Raw genomic sequence first — 20,174 nt, forward strand, 5'->3', positions numbered from 1 at the left:
TAACAACCAGTGGCGTGACAGAAAACGAATGTTTTTTATGAATGTATATTTCTTTTGCGTTGTATTCACGACACATCTGTTGTGTGTGACCGGTCTGCTTGCTGTAGAAAAAAACAACGCCGACGGCATCAAGGTGTGAGTTAAATGCCGAAACAAATGTGTTAGATTTAGGTGCATGTTAAAAAACCTCACGTGGTGGAAATTATTACGGAGTCCCCCACTACGCTGTGCCTCGTAATCATATCGTGGTTGTCGCACATGAAATCCTATAATTTCTTTGTATAGAAAGAAAATATTCTGACTGCAAACTAAAAAAAAAACCTTTACGATATGAACCACATTCTTCAGTATATTCTAGAAAATATATTATTGCCGGTTGAAGGATGGCTCCAAGTCTCTTTAGAGTGCTTGCCCACACGAATTTACCGTATTGAACTATCGTGATATTTGTGAAATGGAGGACCTGAGCACCCAGTAAACAGACTCCCACGCCTCAAGTCCCGTGGTAGTGTGGGAAATGCGAAAGACGTACAGCGTGCCGTTTCTTCGGCCGCTTCCTACCCTTTATACGATACCTTGTTTTTTGTGCTCTCTTTTATTCTGAAACAACTTAGTTCATTCGAATTTCAGAGGTAATACTCAACATAGCAAGTAGTATGATAGCTCTGTCAGAATCTTCTGTTCTCATCTCCCTTGCAATATCCGCAAAGCAAGTGAAATACGTGCAAATTGCAATGCAAGAAGCACGAGGACCCGCCCTACAATATTTGTGCGTGTGTGTGTGTGTGTGTGTGTGTGTGTGTGTGCGTGTGCGTGCGCGCGCGCTCGTGCGTGCGTGTGTGTGTGCGTGTGTGTGCGTGCGTGTGTGTGTGTGCGTGTGTAGAAATTTCCCCCGAGTTATCGAAATATGCATAAGCATCACACAAATTTCCAGTTGACCCGCTTCCCAATTTCAAGGTGGCCCACTTCCCAATTTCAAGGTGGCCCACTTCCCAATTTCAAGGTGGCCCACTTCCCAATTTCAAGGTGGCCCACTTCCCAATTTCAAGGTGGCCCACTTCCCTATTTCAAGGTGGCCCACTTCCCAATTTCAAGGTGGCCCATTTCCCAATTTCAAGGTGGCCCATTTCCCAACTTCAAGCGGACCCACATCTGAATTTCAAGCTGACACACGCCCAAATTTCAAGCTGACTCCCCGATCCCGAACTTCAAGCTGACCCCCCGCCCGTGGAATCAGGCGGCCTGTTACAACCCGCAGTCACACTAGCAAAGAAACAAAATATATCATTGTTGTTGTGCATTCACTGGAATGGCATTGAAATATAGTGATACTCTACCTTTTTTTTCGTGGCGCGGATGTAATCTTGGTCTTAATAGTTTACTTTACTGCGGTTATCTAATTTTATAAAGAAACTGTAGTCTATTCCTTTTGGTTTGCCACAACAGTGTTGAAATACGTCCGGGGTTTACAGGTGGGAAGAGCTGCTGCTCACTCCTTTTCTGCTAAGTACAGTCTATGATTTATCTGACATAAACCGCTTGAAGCACAAACCTCTGCAGCATAAACCGTTTGACATAAACATCTGCAGCAATAATCCATGGACTGCCCCCGAGATCTTGCGTCATCTGCTTTATAATAATCTCATGTGCTCTCCCTCTCCCGCTATTATCTTTATTTTCGCATAATAAATAATTTCACAACATATATCAATATTGCAGTTAAGCATAGATCAGCCAATGCGAAACGCTTGCAATCGTGGAAAATAGATAGTGCTCACCGAAGCCCCGTTCCTGCTCACACTGTGCAGGAAGATCAAATTTTATAGCCCGAAGCTTTTAACACACTTCCCGATGGTACTTGGCCGACTTGTGCGTAAGAAATTTCACGTAATTAATTATTCGTAATCTGTTACAAGGTTTGTCCCAACGTTACTAGACTAGGTTCAGTTGTCAAACTCTCCGTAGGCGCCGTACATCGCGGGTGGCCCCTCGTCTTGGTTTGCCGCCAGAGGGCGGGAGCACCGCAAGTAGCTCTACCAGGGTGCAGCTCTGCGCTGGCGAAGGGACTTGAGTCCTCAGACTTCGCAGCTTACGTACTCAGCAAGTGTTTTCACCGATGCGTCTTCAAATGTTTGTATAGTCTCGCATTTAGGAGATTGATTAAAAAACTTTACGTAGCTGTGAAAATGCTGCTGCGCTGCCCCAGAGTGCGCTGTGGAGTCCTTAGTCCAGGGCCGCAGCAGCCCCGGCCGTCCACTGCGCTCTATATTAATCATCTGTTGCTGATGAGTAGCTGTAAGTAGCTGATTAGTGGTTGTAATCAGCTGTTGCTGCTTAGTACTAATTAAATATTAATGCGAACGCATGAGGCGATGTTAGCGCGACCACACGATGGTCCAAGAAAGTCACGGGAGCCCAAGCGAACCAATCGAGGCAGTTCACGAGGCCAGTAATGCACAGTTAATTAAAATAGAGTTAAAGAGTTAAGGCCTGGACCTTTGGTGGCGGCAACGAATTACATAAATAGATGAACTAATTTATTAATTAGTGAATTAAGAAGTACACTAACAATTATTAGATAATTTTTAATTAATAATGAATTAACTACGCATTACCTAACTGGGCGGATTTATAATAATTTGAATATCTCAAAGCTACGGCAAACATTACCTTGGTTGTGCCCAGCTACGCGGCATTCGCATATTTTAAAACTCTGGCTGAAGTTAGCTGGGACACACGGTATATACACACTCTCAGCACTTCATTTCGGGATAAAAAAAAATGAAGCTAGCACTATTTCTTTCATCAGAGCACCGCATTCACAAGTGCAATGTTGAAACCTACGTGAGCTTTGCTCCCTTGCGAGCAGACTCGCACATGCAAAGTAAGTTATCGCTGCAGGAACGGAGTATATATATGCATTCGCGTCACTAAATAAAATTGGATGATACGGCCCGTAAACTCTTCAAAACGTACGCGGAATTTAAAACGCATAAGAGTGTCGCAAAAATGCACCGAGCCTGCAGCAAAACACGCGTATATACAACTCGCCAAAACACATAAACAACGGACAGTCCTGTCAGCGCGGTGCTGACCGAGCAAAGTGCGACAGCAGCGCCACGAGATGCGAGGATGGGTGGTGGGTCCACGCAGTCACGGGAGTTTTAAAACTGAACCTAGTCTAGTAACGTTGGTTTGTGCGTTCTGTAAATTACAGATCACATTATCTGAAAAGGTGAAGTCACTGTTATTCAATTAGTTTCGCGGTTAATATTTACTTCTAATGACTTGCTTAACTGACGCGAAAATCTGTAAATGTGATCCAGATTCGGGAATCTGAACTTGTCGGGAACAACAACAGAACGCCGCAGCCCCACACGCGCACGTCTTCAGACCAGCAAACCGAATGTTCAACGCACCATCACGCTAAATATTTGTTTCCTTGTGTTAACGCTCTACGAGACCTTGGCCGACGTATTGAACAGGTGTTAGTAGGTCTCGATAGCGACAGCCACTTAGGACGTTTTAACAGGTTTTTATTACTCCAACCGGAAGAATCTTCAGGTCTCCGTAGCAATGAAGCGCTCCGTTCTAAAGGGAACCCAGATGCTGAGAAACAACTACCTTGTGCCCAAGGTGCCCTGCATTAGAACACTGCCCGAACCCCTTGCGCACAGATCAAGAGAGATATGAGTGTCGCTGCTTATGTCCTTACGTATAAACACAGGAAGACCTTTTTTGAGAAGCAAGTGTTGGTAAAGACAAGTGAAGCGGTATGAGCCTTCGAATAGAACATGAAGCGCAGGAACCGGGGATTAGGAGAAGAGAAGAATGAAGTTAGAATAAAAGGTAGACAAGATGGACGCCAGTTCCACACCAATACTTTCCGTCTATTGTGTCGTTAACTAGGAACGCTACATTATTTTGGCGCAGCTGACAACTGACTCCAACATGGGGCTGACATTTTTTCTTGAGGAGACTTCCGCAAAGAACATCATCTTCTCGAGATACCAAGCTCAAGATGAACCAGCGGTAGAACTAGCTCGCGAACTCAACTTGGCAGAACTCGTGAACCTGGTTTTATAGAAGGCTTCCATGGACACTGCTGAACTACGTCGGAAGGGTGCTGTGAAAGTGAACTTGCGTCTGGCGATCTTCGACGAATTAGTTCTTCAACCGCTGCGTCGAAAGGACTCTGGATCCCAGTCGCCGACGGAAGAGGTGAGCCTCGCTTCGAAAGCTCTTCGGCTACAACAAGAACAGATTTCGCAATGAAACCAACTGGTGACATCACTTATAAGCAATCTAAACGATGAGAAGCCGGTGACTAAATTGGTAGATCACGATGCGTTCGACGGCATGTCTTCCAGTCCAGAAAGTTGGCTTGAATTCTATGAATAAGCCGCTGGGAAGAACAACTGGCACTCTAATGAGGACAAGATTACTAGCATGCGTAATTGCTTAAGAGGTGTTGCACGGAAGTGGTATGATTTGCACCAGTGGAATAAAAAATTCTAGACGACATTCCAAAGCAACCTAGTGCAAAGATGGGCTGCCGCGCTTAATTTCAAATCCAAGCAGGGCTCCCTCGTCGAGTATTTCTTTGAAAGCCGCATTTTAAAGCTGGCCGAGCCTATGCTTCCTCCTTCTGCCGTAGTAGCAGTAATAATGCACGGACTGCACGCGGAAGTCCTGAAGCAAGTGCAAATACGAACACCAAAAACTATGGATGGGCTCCTGGAGTGCCTTCAAGACATACCATCTACTTCAGAAGAAAATATAAGCGCTAGCTCAAGCAGTCACTTCAGACGGACCGGTGCGGATTGGTCAAGCCATAATCGGCGAGAACCGAGCCGCCTTGCAGGCGGCACAGAGAACTTGGGTTAGCGCGCTCGAAGAGGTGGGGTGAATAACGTCGACAGCGACCCTGTCCCCCTACTTTCGTATGCTCAAGAGTCTCCGACGACAAAAAACTAGTAAACAAGGGTGATCAGTCCGACCCGATGGCGACAACTGAGACTGTATATTTAACTTGCTCTAGCCTACCTCACATTAATGTCAAAGTGGGAAACAAACATATAAACTTTGGTTGACAGTGGTGCTTCTGTGTCCATTATGAATGCCAAGCTGGTAGATGCAAGTTACCTGCATAGTGGACGAGTACTACGGGTGCAAGGTTACGATGGAAAAGCGACAATGCATAATCAGTGGGCCTCAGTAAACATTGAGTTCCAAGGTCATGTAATAGAGAGTGGAGTGCTGGTGATAGACGGGGTGACGGACGACTTTCTGCTATCCAGACCAAATATAAAGAAATTAAAAATCAACGTATACTGGGACGATGCGGTTTCAGTGGAAGGATTATCAAGGGAAGAGACACAACAGGATATAAAAGATAGCCTGCGAGTTGTCAAGTGTGAGAAAACTATTGCAATGACCTATCCTGAGCTGGTATGCATAGGAGGCTATCCACAAGCGATGGCGTCAAACAAGGTGCCTTTCGAACTAACTGACCAGACCGTCATACGAAAATCACCTTATAACATGTCAAGAGAGCGCAAGATATGGTTGAAGAAATAATGGCAGGAGATGCTAGACGCCGATATAATCCAGCCTTTAGTGTCACCCTTCGCCTCTCCCATAACTATTGCGCCGAAGGAAGATGGAACTTTCAGACTGTGCACAGATTACAGGGTTCTCAATCGCCAGACAGAACTTATACACTTTCCAATGCCGAAGATACACACGATTATAGATGAGACAAATGGTTGCCGAAGTTTTTCACGCACTCACTTGTGCAAAGGTTTCTGCCAGATCCCGCTAACCGAAGAAACAAAAATGTACATTGGTTTTATCACGCCCTTCGACCTGTATGAGTATACCCGGCTTCCTTTCGGCTGGAAAAACTCGCCAGTATGATTCTAGAAGATTATGAACGAAGTTCTGAAGCCTTTCCTAGGTGTCTTTTGTAACGTGTACATCGACGATATTAGCGTATTTACCAAAACAGAGGTTGAGCATCAGGAACATCTGTCTCAGGTGTGTTCGACGGCATGTCTTTCAGTCCAGAAATTTGGCTTGAATTCTATGAATATGCCACTGGGAAGAACAACCGGCACTCTAATGGCAGCGTATAAACGCTACAGATCACGCACTGAGTCTGCAAGGCCAGCTCCTTCTGTCTGCGCTACCTGCTCAATGGTATTAAGGGTTCAGAGCGAGGTAGCGTAAAAATAATCGCTTCCTTTTTAGTAATTCAATTACTTTAATCAGTAAATCTTTCAAAAGTGGTGATTGTAACAAGTACACTATTGCTTGAAGTAATTATAATCATTCACTTGTTTTCTCTAACGTGTACGACTCTGGATTCTGTACCTGCTGTGTCACAACTGTGTGTACCCATTCTGAATGACTGGTCAAAAACGGGCACATTTCCACTGGCACATTCCGAAAGTCCAGATAAAGAAGGAAAGTAACATAAATCGTTAAATATAAACCACCACTCTATTAACACGTTGGTGTGCTTTAACGATATTTGTAAATTTACATGAAGTGTTCACGTATTATGGAGAAATCATAGTAGGTCATGCAGTGTCTGGTCGATTCGCTAAGAAAGGATATTGTGCACAAAATTCGAGCCTAACTATTCGAGAATTGGTGACATGAACTAATTATTTAAATATAGCTCAGTACTTTATTAAAATATCTGGCCAATTAGCCGACAGTGTATGTTAGTTTTGTTTGTAGGAAGGTAATATATTATACATTGGTAATATTCTGCATACTTCGACAGCATGCAAGGGCTGCCTTTGCCACTTCACCGGTTGTTTCATAAAATATTGGCGTGCGTGTGTGTGTGTGTGTGTGTGCATGTGTGTGTGTGTATGTATGTATGTTGTCACGTAGTAATGACGGTGAAAATAGCAGCAAAACTGTCTATGACCAAACTAACATTTTATTTGGTGCACCAATGCCCTCAAAAACAGGCTATACTCAAAGAGCAATGAAAGCGGGTGACGCGGTCGGTGACCGTCGACAATGGTCGACTAACGTCAGCCTTTATACGGGAGTCATCAAAGTTTCCAAAGTAAGCGCTAGTGCCCGCGTGTCTTCCAGACAGTTCTACACAACTCGCGTCGCACATGGAATTATATTACACAAGCTTCGGCGACAACAGACTGCCGATAGAACCATCGACAACATTCTGGAAACTTCCGACACATACAGGTGCGTCTCGCGCTGAGCGATAACGTTTAGATGGTGAAAAGCGGTCACTCGAAAAAAGATAAACAAGCACACGTGTCAATACTTCCCTCTCAAAAAGCATCCTCCCGATGCAACAAACATAACTGGAGAATGAAAAACAGGACACTTATTAAACAAAAGTAATGAAACAACACAGTAACAAAGTCAAAGTAACAATAACGAAAGTCCAAGGTTCAGCTATGCAAAGTCCCAAACAACAAAAAGGTCCAGTGTTCAGCTATGCAAAGTCCCAAACTTCTTTAGCGCTGATAGAACGGCTTAAGTCTCACAACACGAACTATTGAGGGACGTGAGCGGCGCCGCTGTGAAAGCAAAATGCTATCTGGCAAGACTTCATATTCCAGGGCGCCAAGGCATCGGATATTGTCTATTACTTACTTCATTTACCTATATCTGCATTTCATTATTTATCATACCTGCAATTGTACCGATTGAGCTGCTGTTTCTTGCCAATGAACTTATATGTAAACCAGGACCAGGAGGTCCCGAATCAGTTTTTACTATGGGACCTCCTGTGTACCTCTATATGTAAAGTATTTTTACGCAATAAAATTAATTGGTTAATCGATCGATTGTTGGTCAAGTCACAGGCGGCAAGCTCTCGGGCTTCTTCGGAACGCTGGAAATAGGCGACGACTTGGGGATTCTTTTCGTCAGTAACGCGCGGCAGCATGACGTCGAGTCATCGTAGCGTTCCTTCTGTAAACCATCTTGAACAGCATCACTTGAGTTGTTTGTTGAACTGCCGTGCTATAAGCGAATGTTACGTATGACAGGGCCGCATCCCAAGTCTTGTGCTCGACGTCGACGTACATTACAAGCATGTCGGTGATGGTCTTGTTCAGTCGCTCCGTAAGACTATTCGTCCTTGGGTGGTAGGCAGTCACCTTGTGACTTGTCTGGCTGTATTGCAGAATGAATTGGGTGAGCTCTGCTGGAAACACAGTTCCTCTGTCATTGGGGAGAACTTGTGGGGCACCATGTCGCTGCAGGATGTTCTCTACGAAGAATTTCGTCAGCCAGGCTGCGCTACCTTTCGGCAGACCTTTCGTTTCAGAGAAGCGGGTGATGTAGCTCGTCGCCTCGACTATCCACTTACTGCGGATGTTGACGTCGGAAAGAGCCTAACAAATTCATCCTGATCTGCTAAAATGGTCGGCAAAGAGGGTCACTCAACTGTACTAATCCGGCTGGCCTTGTCAGTGGTGTCTTGCGTCGCTGACATTCTCGGCATGTCTTGACGTAAGGGGCGATGTCGGCATTCATGCGTGGCCAATAGTACTTCTCTTGTCTTCTTTCGAGCGTATGAGAACACCCGAGGTGCCGGGGCTGTCTTATCATCGAGCAGGTCGTGCAGCACTTCTGCCTGGAGTGCTGCGGGCGCAACGAGAAAGTAGTTCGCGTGAGATGTGGAATAGTTACTCTTCACCAAGGCGTCCTTTCGTAATACAAACGAAGACAATCCGCACCTAAATACTGTCGCGACAACGTGAGCCTTGCCTTGCAAGTACTCAGCAAGGCTTCTGAGCTCCGGGTTCGCTCGCTGCTCCTCGGCAAGTCACCTGTGCTCATTGTTGCTAAAAAGGGGTCGGCGTCTTTGTCAACTTTGGGCGACGGGTCCACGTGTAACGCGAGACAAGCAGTCGGCATCAGTATTTCTGTCCGGACTATCAACCGCACTTTAGTACGTAGCATACTAGACTATGGTATCATCATATATGGTTCAGCCAGAAAGTCTACATCAAGCGAAATGACTCAGTTCATCACTTCGGCGTACGACTGGCAAGTGGCGCTTATAGAACATCACGTATTCAGAGTTTACACGCCGACTGTAATCATTTACAACAGCGCCAGAGCGCTAACTTTTTCCTAGATAACTCAGAATCCTGTCCTCACCACAACGCATGTGCTAAACCATCGTCATAGAGTGCAGCTCACACTTACACTATACAAATAAACTAAACATGATAAGGCCGCTTATCCTGTGATATGAGGAACATTGTCGGGATTATGACATCTCTTGGGAAGTCCTCCAGTTTGCCAGAACGTCTCCCCCGCGGTGTGATGTCACACCGTTATGCGACTGGACATTAAAACATTTAAAGAAGAGACACGCCACATGAACACAATATACAAGAATTCCGCGCTCTTCATGACAAATATAAAGATTACATGAAATTTTATACTGAAGACTCTAAGACGAAAAAACACGTGGGTGTGGGGGCCATAGCAGAAAGTTGGGAAACAAGTATTCGATCACCACAGCACGCCCCTGTCTACACAGTCGAAGTATACGCAATATGGACGGTAGTTCAAAAGGTTGTCGCTAACAAGCTTGAAAACACTGTTATATATACACACAGACTCATTAAGCATACTCAAGGCTCTACACGTGAGATCCGAATGTGAACGCCCGTAAGAGGATTTTTACACGCATTAACATAAAAAAACCATAGGGAAGATAGGTTTTGCTGGGTACCAAGCCATGTTGGGGTACCGGGTAACAAAGCAGCGCATAGATGCGCGTCAATGGCCAGCGTACGAAAATATTACAAATACAGCGCTTCCATTTAAAGACTGTATCAATCCGATTCCGAAGGCATTGACGTCAACATGGCAAACGAATGGGACCATTCTTTAGGCAGCAAGCTACATCTCAATAAACCTGTAATTGGCGAGTGGAAATCACGCAGTCAACAGCAACGGTTCAACGAGGTGATCTTGTGTCGACTTCGGATTGAACACACACATCTAACGCGCAATTTCCTTCTCCGAAAAGAAACCTGCCAATTTATCAAAAATGCATTGAACCACTTAGTCATACACATTTTAGTAACACGTCCACACATCGACACACCGAGACGGGGGTTCTTGCACAACCTGTAAAATTTACATATGCCATTGTACCCTGCCCTATTACTTGCTGATGAGCCTCTGGTGCCATTTACTAACCTGTTCGACTTTTTCGAGAAAACTGGTTATTTACACCAATTATAACGCAATGCAGGTTTACCTGCTGTAACGTTGTTTCTTTTTGTCTTGTGACCGACCCAGCATGGCCTTAGATGACTTTGTGCCATTAAACCCAAACTAACCAACCTACCAGAGTAATCGGTGGGGTCCGGGTGTCTTCCAGAAAGTCAAACACAATTCGCGTGGTATATATATATATATATATATATATATATATATATATATATATATATATATATATATATATATATATATACATATATATATTCTCTGTGCCGCTGAAGACGGGAGCATCTCGTTGGCGTAATGCACACCAACAGACAAGCAATGCATGGGGATGATCGGGCTGCGCTGTGCCCTGAGACATGTCAGAAACAGAAAAGAGCTTCATACTGAAGAGTTCCAGATCTGTAACGACGCAGCACCTCTAGAAAAGTTTGAGAGACATTCTGCTTTAATGAAGCTTTCAGATAGCAGAACACAAAGGCAAGAGGTCACACAGCTCAGGCACACGGCTCTGAATGGCTCGTTGTAGTGCTCTTTGAAACAGTTCATACTGCTTCTTCTATTCCAGTACATTATATAAAATATACTACACACACTAGCGGTGAAGGTTCTCCTTCATGTGAATACTGTAGCATATTCCTGTTCTCTTTCGAGCTGCCGACAGGTGCACCCGGCTATAAGAGGAATGTTGGACTCCAGCTGCTCGGCGTCTACAAACCCTACAGCCCTAGGCAGGCCAGTTCAGACTCTCAATAGTCATCAGCGTGATCCCCAGCTTTTGGCTGGGGTCGGTAGTGATGACATTGAGGATTTATGAACGACTACGATAAAATCAGCGAGTAAAAAAGAGAGACAATAATAAAAGTTAGATAAGGTCGCATTCTACCGCACTCAAGTCTAGAAGACATGCTTACTCAACCACGAACAGAAAAGTTGCCATTGGGCGGAATTCAGCCAGAATATCCGACAGATCTTCGGCATTACTGCTGACCGATCTGATTCCGGCAAAAAAGAAGCTCGCCCGCCACTGTCAACACGAAAGCAAGTCGTATACATCGTATATTGAAGACATCTGGGAGCTTTGCCGATGCGTCAGTGCCAACATGATGGAAGAACGCATTACACCCATTTTGGAGGGAATCAGTCCGTTGGCATTTAAAGCCCTGGTGGTTCAAAGCCCTACTCCGGTTACTTACATCGCCACTATACGCCAACGGCTTGACAAGCGTCGCTTTCTACTGGTACCGCTTCCCTGCGACATTGCCCGTTTTCCCGGTGAGGTTGATCTGCATGGTGTACGGTCTTTCATTAATTCCATCACGCCTGAAAAGCTACGATCAAGGTGCGACGTTCTCCTCGGCTTCAACCAGTGTGTTCTCATCTCCTCTAACCAGTATGTGCCTTCTGGACCACGTCAGATCATCATTTGTGACACGAGCAACATCTTGGAATAACTTTATCTTGCATCATTTCTAGCAATTAATTCAGCACCACAGCCAATTTGAAATAATGACTACTGGAAGACTTGTTAACGCGCTTGATACAGAGTCTTCTCTTAGACGGGTATCTCTCTTCGCAGCATCTCATTTTAACTCGTGAAATTTCTATTGTCTTTCTGTGGTGCTCAATAATTACGAATGGCGTCATGTTGAGGTTTAGGTGGTTGACCCGCCGTGATTACTTAGGGGCTTTGGTGTAGCGCTGCTAAGCACTCATTTTTTGCGCCTAGAACCATTTCTAAAACCCAAGTGTCACCAAACCAAACACCAGATATAAGCGATCAAATTCCGGCCGCGGCGACCGCATTTCGACGGGAACAAAATGCAAGAACAACCGTGTACTTAGGTTTACATTATTGAAACCCAGGAGGTCAAAATTACTCAGTAGTCCCCACTACGGTCAGCCTCATAATGAGATTGTGGTTTTGGTATGTAAAACCCCAGAAGTATTGATAATTTAGGTGAAACTTGGTACCTTCGCATGAATAGTATTTGCAAGAACGAGTGGCTCTCATTCCGTAACAATAGTTATCGTGCTATTATAGAACACTTTTTCTTACCATGTGTAGCAGTCCTGACAGAACAACGCAGTCTGCAAGAGTATGCAAATAAACGCATATTAGGTTGCTGTTTACATATAAACACCATAAGGGTATGTACGGAGGTTGTGCGTTCGTCTCCAACCTAGCAACCGGTAATACCTTCGTCCATTCCCATTTTCCATTTTCTTTATTATTTGCTAAATGTCCTATCTCAGTCACATATAATTTTTTATTTTATCATTCATCATTAGTACAGAAGGAGGTCCCAGAGTTACAAGAACTGTCAAGGGGACCTCCTATTAGTAAGTTAACATTGCATGAAACAATACATTTATAATACCTTTATAACACATTTTTAATACAATTAATACATGAAATTAGCCCTATGCTTCCGTTGGCATCATAGCCTGTTGACTTTACATGTTCGTGATTGACGAAATCCAGTCTCGCTCTCTCCTCGTTCGCTAAAGGCTATCGAAATACTCGATGATTTACCTGGACGTTAAATTGAACCAAGAATATTAGTTCGATAAGTCATGCGTTTCAAATGGCCAGTTATCTCATGTGTTTTTGTTAATATCATATATCGCTAAAGTACTTGCTCCTTCTCGCAAAAAAAAATTACCATTTTGCAGTTGTCCAGTTACACATGTTGCTGTGCCATTGTGAAATCCTGCGTCAGCCTATTTGTAGTATCGCAGACAGAAGGAAGGCAAAGAACCAGCAGTGTGACACCACCGAAAATTTTCCCGCCAGTCCGTCGAGCTTGGACAGTCAACTCACAGCGCAAACTGGCGACAAGCCTAGCGTTTCCGAGGGATGTCTCAAATTCCTCGCGCAATTGCGGCAATTCGAGTGATGCAGCAGAAACGTGCGGGCATAAAGCCATTCATTTTCGATATATATTCAAGGCGATTCGCCCACAGGAACCATATTAATTAATTTACATCGTCGCGTCGACACGGGCGCAAAACATCATTTTCTCGCCTTTAATGTGATCAGTCGTTCGTGCAGCAACGCACTCTCAAGAAACATCTGCAAAAGCATAAGAGCGAGAAAATGCAAATAACATGCTGTGAGCATTTAGGCTAAACAGGCTACTTTCGGATAAAGAATATTCGCTAAATTGTCTGGGCGTCTTCAGGTGACAACAGCTATGTCAGTTCCGCATACATTGTTTATTTGTGAGATGCCTGACAACCACCCAGTTTGCAAGGGTTTACAAATAAAGCATACGAGGTTGTTATTCCGTAGTAAATTACCTTCTTAAGGCTATAAGAGTAATCCTCCCCTTCGGGACATCAAATGCACCAACTATTGTGAGTTAGAGAAGTATCCTTTTTTAGATGACTCTTGTTATAACGCCACTTTTCTCACTTATTCTCATATTGTGGGCAAGTAGCTCTTGCTGCTCTTGGCTAAAAAAACTCTTGCTGTCTTTCTCTAACAGCAGTTATTGTTTCTATTTACAATATTCCGTCTGTCTATTTGTAGGAATGCTGGCGCACGAAAATCAAGACATCGGCACAGTGCAACCAACAACACTGCTTCCGATGGAGCACCGAAACAGGACAGTCATCTCAAGCACACTAGCATCAAGCTCTATGGTTGCAAGGAATGCCACAAACACTTTGCCGAAATGTCGGCGCTCGAGAGACACAGCAGGAAGCACACGGGCGAAAAGCCCTCCATTTGTGATGAAAGCCCCAAGTCATTCACCCATAGCAGCAACTTGGAGACACATCGCCGCACGCACACGGGTGAAAAAGAAGCCATCGTTTGCGAAATATGTGCTAAAAAGTTCGCAAGGAAGCACCACCTCCAGTGCCATCTCTTAACTCATACGGGTGAAAAACCCTTTGCCTGTGAAATATGTCCTAAAAAGTTCTCAAGGGAGCATAACCTCAAAGAGCACCTCACATGCCATACAGGTGAAAAATCCTTTGCCTGCACAATATGTTCTAAACGTTTCGCAAGGAAGTCTTACCTTCGGGCCCATCTCACCACCCATACGGCTGAAAAAGCCTTTGTCTGCACAGTATGTCTTAAAACATTCGCAAGGAAGCAATACCTCAAGGATCATCTAAGAATACATACGGGTGAAAAGCCCTTTGCCTGCCCTATTTGTTGTGAATCTTACAGGCAGAAGGCCCATCTCACCAGGCATATTAAAACGCATACAGACGAAAATTCTCACGCTGGCCCACAATGTCCTCAGTGATTGGCAGCCGAGCGATGTCTCGATTAAAATCTCTACTCTTGTAGAGGCGAAGACCTCGGAATTGCGAAGAATGAATAGAATCCCTTACGCGCGAGTTGCGTTCGGAACATTACCGCAGTAAAGACATGGATAAGAAACTACAGTTTACGCAGTGCCGCAGTCGCTTAGAGGGCAAAAGAACGCTCGACAGAAGTTTTTGCTAGCAACGTATGTGTTATGTGTGAAGACTTATTTTAAGAGACTTGGTTGAAAATTCCACGTATTCCATTGTACGAACTGATAAATAACCACGATAATCAATTGGGTGCGCTGGTCAACTCGCTCGTCGGCAGATCATCTATCGCCACAATAAATTTGAGCCATGGTAACAAACATCTTCCGAGGAGTGGCCGAATATTTAGGCATATGTACAAGTTCACACAAAGGGTGACAGTGTGGGCAAAGCGCGCGGTGTGCTTTTGAGCTCCTGTGACGGCGAAAACACTTGGAGAAATCCACGATGTAAGCTGTGTTAGCTGACTGTCAAAACATCACGAGGGGAGATATTACGCCAACAGTTAGTATAACAATTTTGCAAGTGGGTGATGTTCGTCTGGGTCTTCGTTCCGCAATTCAGTCTTGATGACAAACCCTAACAGGTTGCCGTTTTTATATTCCTGGGACTTCGCCTTGAAACTGCCAGCTGAATCACCATTAACGCCAATTCAGTTCAGAAAATTTCAGTTGCAAGCATTTTGGCGTCATTTAAACAAGTTTTTACTGTGGATGTCTTTAACGATTAACCTCCCATCACAGTGGAAATGAACACCTACCATGATCTGAGGCTTTAGAGGCTGAGGAATGCATACCGTTATCAGAAATGGAGTAGCATCCTTTCTTCAGATTGTAAGTATCCCATCAATTGTCCAGGTATTTTGGTAGTTTACTTTTTCATGTATTTAACTTTTTCGCATATCCGTAACTGCTGTATGCGTCTACCGTATGAACATTAAAACCAAAGGTACTCGCAGAAAATATTGATTGAAATTTACCCAACATTAAGCACAAAACCACATTTTCGAACTGGAGTCATATTTGTCTGCTTAGATCTTATTTGCTTCACAAATGTTTTCATGTTGAGTTCAAAATCATTTTTATTTATTGTATTTATTAACATATTCAATGATCCCCCATATACAACCTTGGTGTATCTTTCTCTCTTTCCTGCAAATCGTGTATTGCTTCCATTAAATTAGGCTGATTATTGCTAGAAAATTTAAGTGGCGTTCACTCTAGCAGTTCGCTCTGGCTCATACAAAGTAATTTCCATTTAATTTTATTTAACATGGAAATGCAGAATCGGACAATCGAAAGGACGTTATGAATGGGAGAAAGAAATTTTATTTTAGTTTCAAGGATGCCTTCTTGACTTTGAAGGGCAATTTCTTGTCCGCGTGGAATATACAGGGTGTTTCAGCGAACACTCAAAATTTTTTAAAGGTTGCCTGTGGCAGATAGCTCAATTCTAGTTGATGAGCCGGTCTACTCGGAGGAGGGGACAACACTTGCACAAAAAATTGAAATGCAAAATCGACTAATCAACGAGAATTCACAATTAACTTTTTAGCTAATTATGTTATGACCCATATCACAATTTACAAATTGTAGCAGTGGACATCGCACGGCGAACCCACTCGCAACAATTTCGACACTAGTTTCGACACTTGTTTCGAGATGTAAATTTTCGAACTTTGCGGAGAAATGCACAGGCTGGTCGGAAAACAATCTTCCTGGGAAAATATGCCTTTTGGACCGTATGGCTTCAGCCAAAAAAAAATGCCGAGGCTGCATTCATTAGTAGTATGGCACGTATTGAAGATATAACTCCAAGCTGGAGGGTCAAAAACGAGGTGAAATTGTAAGGCTTGAGGTGTCTTCCTTGTGAAGGTTTGCCCAGTTCTCTTTTATGTACCGGCGATGCGAGTAGTTCTCCGTTTGTATAATTCAACAACGCTGGAACGAGGCATGGTGTGGCTTAAGATGTTTGAGTTTTCCTTACGTAGGCAGCCTAAGGTGCGCTATAGCATCTCAAGTATGCTTTAGGCATTGTAATTGAACTGCCAAAAAACTTATTCATGCTTTGAATTCGAAGTTGTAGTGAACAGATGGGCTTTCCGAACAATGCATGCCTCGCCACAACGACAGTTGGTAACTATGGTTGGGGGAGGGGTGTGCCATATTGTCAATAAAGGCTATTGAAGGCCACTATGAAACGCTTCATGGCTAGTTATTGATTGGCTCTCGATCTTAATCACGAAATATTTCTTTAAGGTAATAGTTATCGTATTAGTGAAGCATATAATGACGCACCATCATGTTCGTAGCCATGAGCAATTCGTTTTATTTGGGCCTGCTTCAGAGAGCAGTGACATAGCAGTAAATTTTTCGCACGTAATGCACGCCTAAATATTTCTTTTACGCATTATAAAGTGGCCATATCTGAGAAGAACAACTCATCAGAGTAATAACAATCATGACGAGAGCTTCGCTGGGTAATGTCTTTCTAACACGGACACATTTTGACACCAAATACCAAGACATTTCTTCTGTGTAAAATACAATGTCCCTCATAGCCAACTACTAAGGTAATATTCAGCCTTTAGCAAACCATCATGCAATGCTTCGCATTTTAAATTGTTGAATTTGCTGGCATTCTTTTTACGCTAATTTTATGGACAGATGCGGCGATTATGCATTGCAAAACCAGTGAAACATAGCTTCCGATATCCCAGCCGCAAACTTTCTCAACTCTCGCCCTTCTTACGAAATAAATCTGGTTCAGGAATGGTAACAGAAAGAAGTCGACATATGGTTCAATAATAGCGGCTCCAGCCACCTATACCCCAAGCATACACGAAAGAAACGAGCGCGCGCGCTGCAGCCCAGCCAGCTGGGTGGCGCAACCCACCGCCCCGTTCCAAAGGAGACGCTCATAACATCCATCCGAGCATGACCGAGTGGCGTTCTGGCCGTGACGTCAATCGCGAGAGGGCGCCACTCTGAGGCTACATTTCAGAAGGGTGATTCGCACTACTACGTTCCCTGGTACCTCCGTTCAGACCGCGCAAACTGTGTTTATAGCTACATATGACACGCATTTGCGCCTTAGAAAAGCATCCCTTTCTTTCTCTTCTTTATTTCATTTAAATCTTGATGTTGCCGCTTGGTGATTGCGCGCGAATCGCGGCCCGACAGTCAGCTTTCATTCTACTGTCATATTGCATAATTTCCTTTGGAGAACAAATCTTTTAAAGCGGGAGCTCTAGTGGAGCACATACCAAGCCAAAAAATGCTGTATATCTGACCTTCAATGTTAGCCAAGGTCAAACCAGGGTCGGTATATTGTAAAACTGCTCCAAAGTGATTTTATTCCGCATCCGCCGCTACCCCTCCGTGATTGGCCCACAATTTTCAGGCCGTGCCCATTTTGCCTGTCTCAAGCGACGTCAGGAACCCTCAAAAACCGACACGTCTAAATGATGGTTGCGCACTAATTATGCTTAATTATGCCGAACAAACCCGGCAATATCCTGGCATAACTGGCGACTACCCCGCTACATTATGAATACAAAATGGCTTCCTTCTTGATGGCGTTGCCAGCGGCGGCTTGTCAGCTCGGCCACGGGAGGAGGGAGCCCGAGCTTGCGTTTGACGTGACAGACGACCTGTTTCGGCGGAAGTTTCGTCTGAAGACACTGTGTGGTGTTTGTGCGACGACCTGGAGCAAGAACTGGGAGGCGTGAGAGCAACAGCGATGTCGGTGGAGCGACAAGTGTTGTGCGCGCTGCGTTTCTTCGCCACGGTCAGTTCCCGAGGGACGGCAGGGGGCAAGGAGACGTTTGGGGTGACCCAGCCGGTGGTGACCAAGTGTGTGTGACGCTTGGCGGAGTCCATCATCCACGCAGGTACCCGCAACAAGTGGGTCCACTTCCCGAGGACGCCACAGGACAAGGCAGCCTTTAATGTAGCGTTCCTTCGACGCGGCGCCAGTCCTGGCGTCATCGGATGCGTGGACGGCAGCCTTTCGCCATCATCGCACCGATGCACGAACAGAAGACAATGTTCATGTGCCGCAAGGGCTGCTACGCCTTCCATGAAATGCTCGTGTCATTAGTTTTGTGTAGTTTGCCCGTCATAGCAACGCGTGGCTTTGCTGTGCGCGCTCTCGTCAGATATGTGACACAGGCACGGAGATTCTCGCCGTGGACTCTCCTCGACCGGGGTCAGACCAGGACGCCTACGTCTGGAGAACAGCGTGGTTGCGTCGTCGGTTCAAGGAGAGACGTAATGCCAAGATAACTTGAATGGTGAGCAGCGGCAAAAATTTATACAGTTGCAATTCTGGCAGCAATCAGTAAAGTGCGCCCACGCTGTAAGAGGATGTTTTTTAGCCCGAGCCGCCTGTGTTGTAATGGTTAAGTAAAGTGGAATGTTCGAATTTTTCAAGGTATCTGCGCGAATGAAAGTGACAACACACCTGTGCTGTACTTTAAACTTATTTTTAATATGGACAATTTTTCAAATTGAAATTAATTGCGTATGAGTACATTTAGGTACGAAATATATGCAAAAGGAGGTCTTATATTCAAAGACTGTAAAGTGATACCTCCTCTTTATAATTACATGAAAATGAGAAAATTTGTGCACGCATGATTAAAGAGCATAAATACCTAATACACACCGAAACATAGGTAAGAAAGAACAGCAAAGAATAAAAAGCACTACATTGATCAAGTATGCCTTCCTCAACAATGCCATTGTTGCAGATTGCCATGATATGGGCCTACTTATACATTATCCTCGGGGCCAACCAACGAGGCGACAATAGACCTCCCCCAGCCTGTGGTTTGGCTATGCATGCAAGGCCCAATATGGATCTCGCTCTACTACTCATCTGGCAACCTACAACCAATACTACAGTCGTCAAAGCCAATGGGGGGATTTAGAGGCCAGCCAGCCATCTACCACTTCGGGCGCGACATCGCTTCAAGCAGGCATTCCTCACCAATGCCATTTTTGAAGGTTGGTTACCTGACAGGTGCTGCTTCGGCTAACTCTGGCGATTATTCTATCATAGCGATGTCGTGCCCGACAAAGTGGAATGACGCGTTTAAGCGGTTGGTTATTTTGGTATCAAAAATGTACTTTACTTTGTTTGAGCTGTTACTTGTCCTCGCGGGTGACTTCGAGCAGAATTCAGATCCAATGTCGAAGGTTTAGGCCGACGCCTTCGTTGCTGCCCTGGAACCAATAAATAACCTTGAAGATGCCGTGACTGCTATGCAAGCCATATTGTAAAAATTTCCGAAAGAGACAGGCAGTGCTTTGGAAAGTGTACGAAAACATGCAGAAAATAAGAAGGCTTTGTGCATTGACTTCAAACGAGCGAACGAAGAACGCGCTGCCACTGTAAAGGAAGTTAAACTGCTCAATACAAAGCTAGTAGCGCTGCAATCATCAATGCTGTCTCAACGAGCAGGGGATTCTGGAGGGTGTTTGGAAACATTGCGTGACATTTTGAATCAGCTGTATAAAATGTATTCTAGATGCTAAAATGCAGAAAACTGTATGCAGCGATCAAACCTGCTCTTATTTGGTATAGCAGATGAAGCTGACGAAAACTGGGCA

At 44.5% G+C, this 20,174-nt stretch overlaps 2 protein-coding genes across 42 annotated transcripts in view; both read left to right on the forward strand.

Annotated features, from left to right (window-relative positions):
- The window catches only part of LOC135915154 (histone-lysine N-methyltransferase PRDM9-like), a 473,262-nt gene that overhangs the window by 216,088 nt on the left and 237,000 nt on the right, over positions 1–20,174 (forward strand). The window lies entirely within an intron of this gene.
- Positions 1–20,174, forward strand: part of LOC135915161 (gastrula zinc finger protein XlCGF57.1-like) — an 81,050-nt gene that overhangs the window by 24,915 nt on the left and 35,961 nt on the right. The gene's annotated exons all lie outside the window — the stretch shown is intronic.

The sequence above is a fragment of the Dermacentor albipictus genome, chromosome 8 (assembly GCF_038994185.2).
Source record: "Dermacentor albipictus isolate Rhodes 1998 colony chromosome 8, USDA_Dalb.pri_finalv2, whole genome shotgun sequence".
NCBI classification, from domain to species: domain Eukaryota; kingdom Metazoa; phylum Arthropoda; class Arachnida; order Ixodida; family Ixodidae; genus Dermacentor; species Dermacentor albipictus.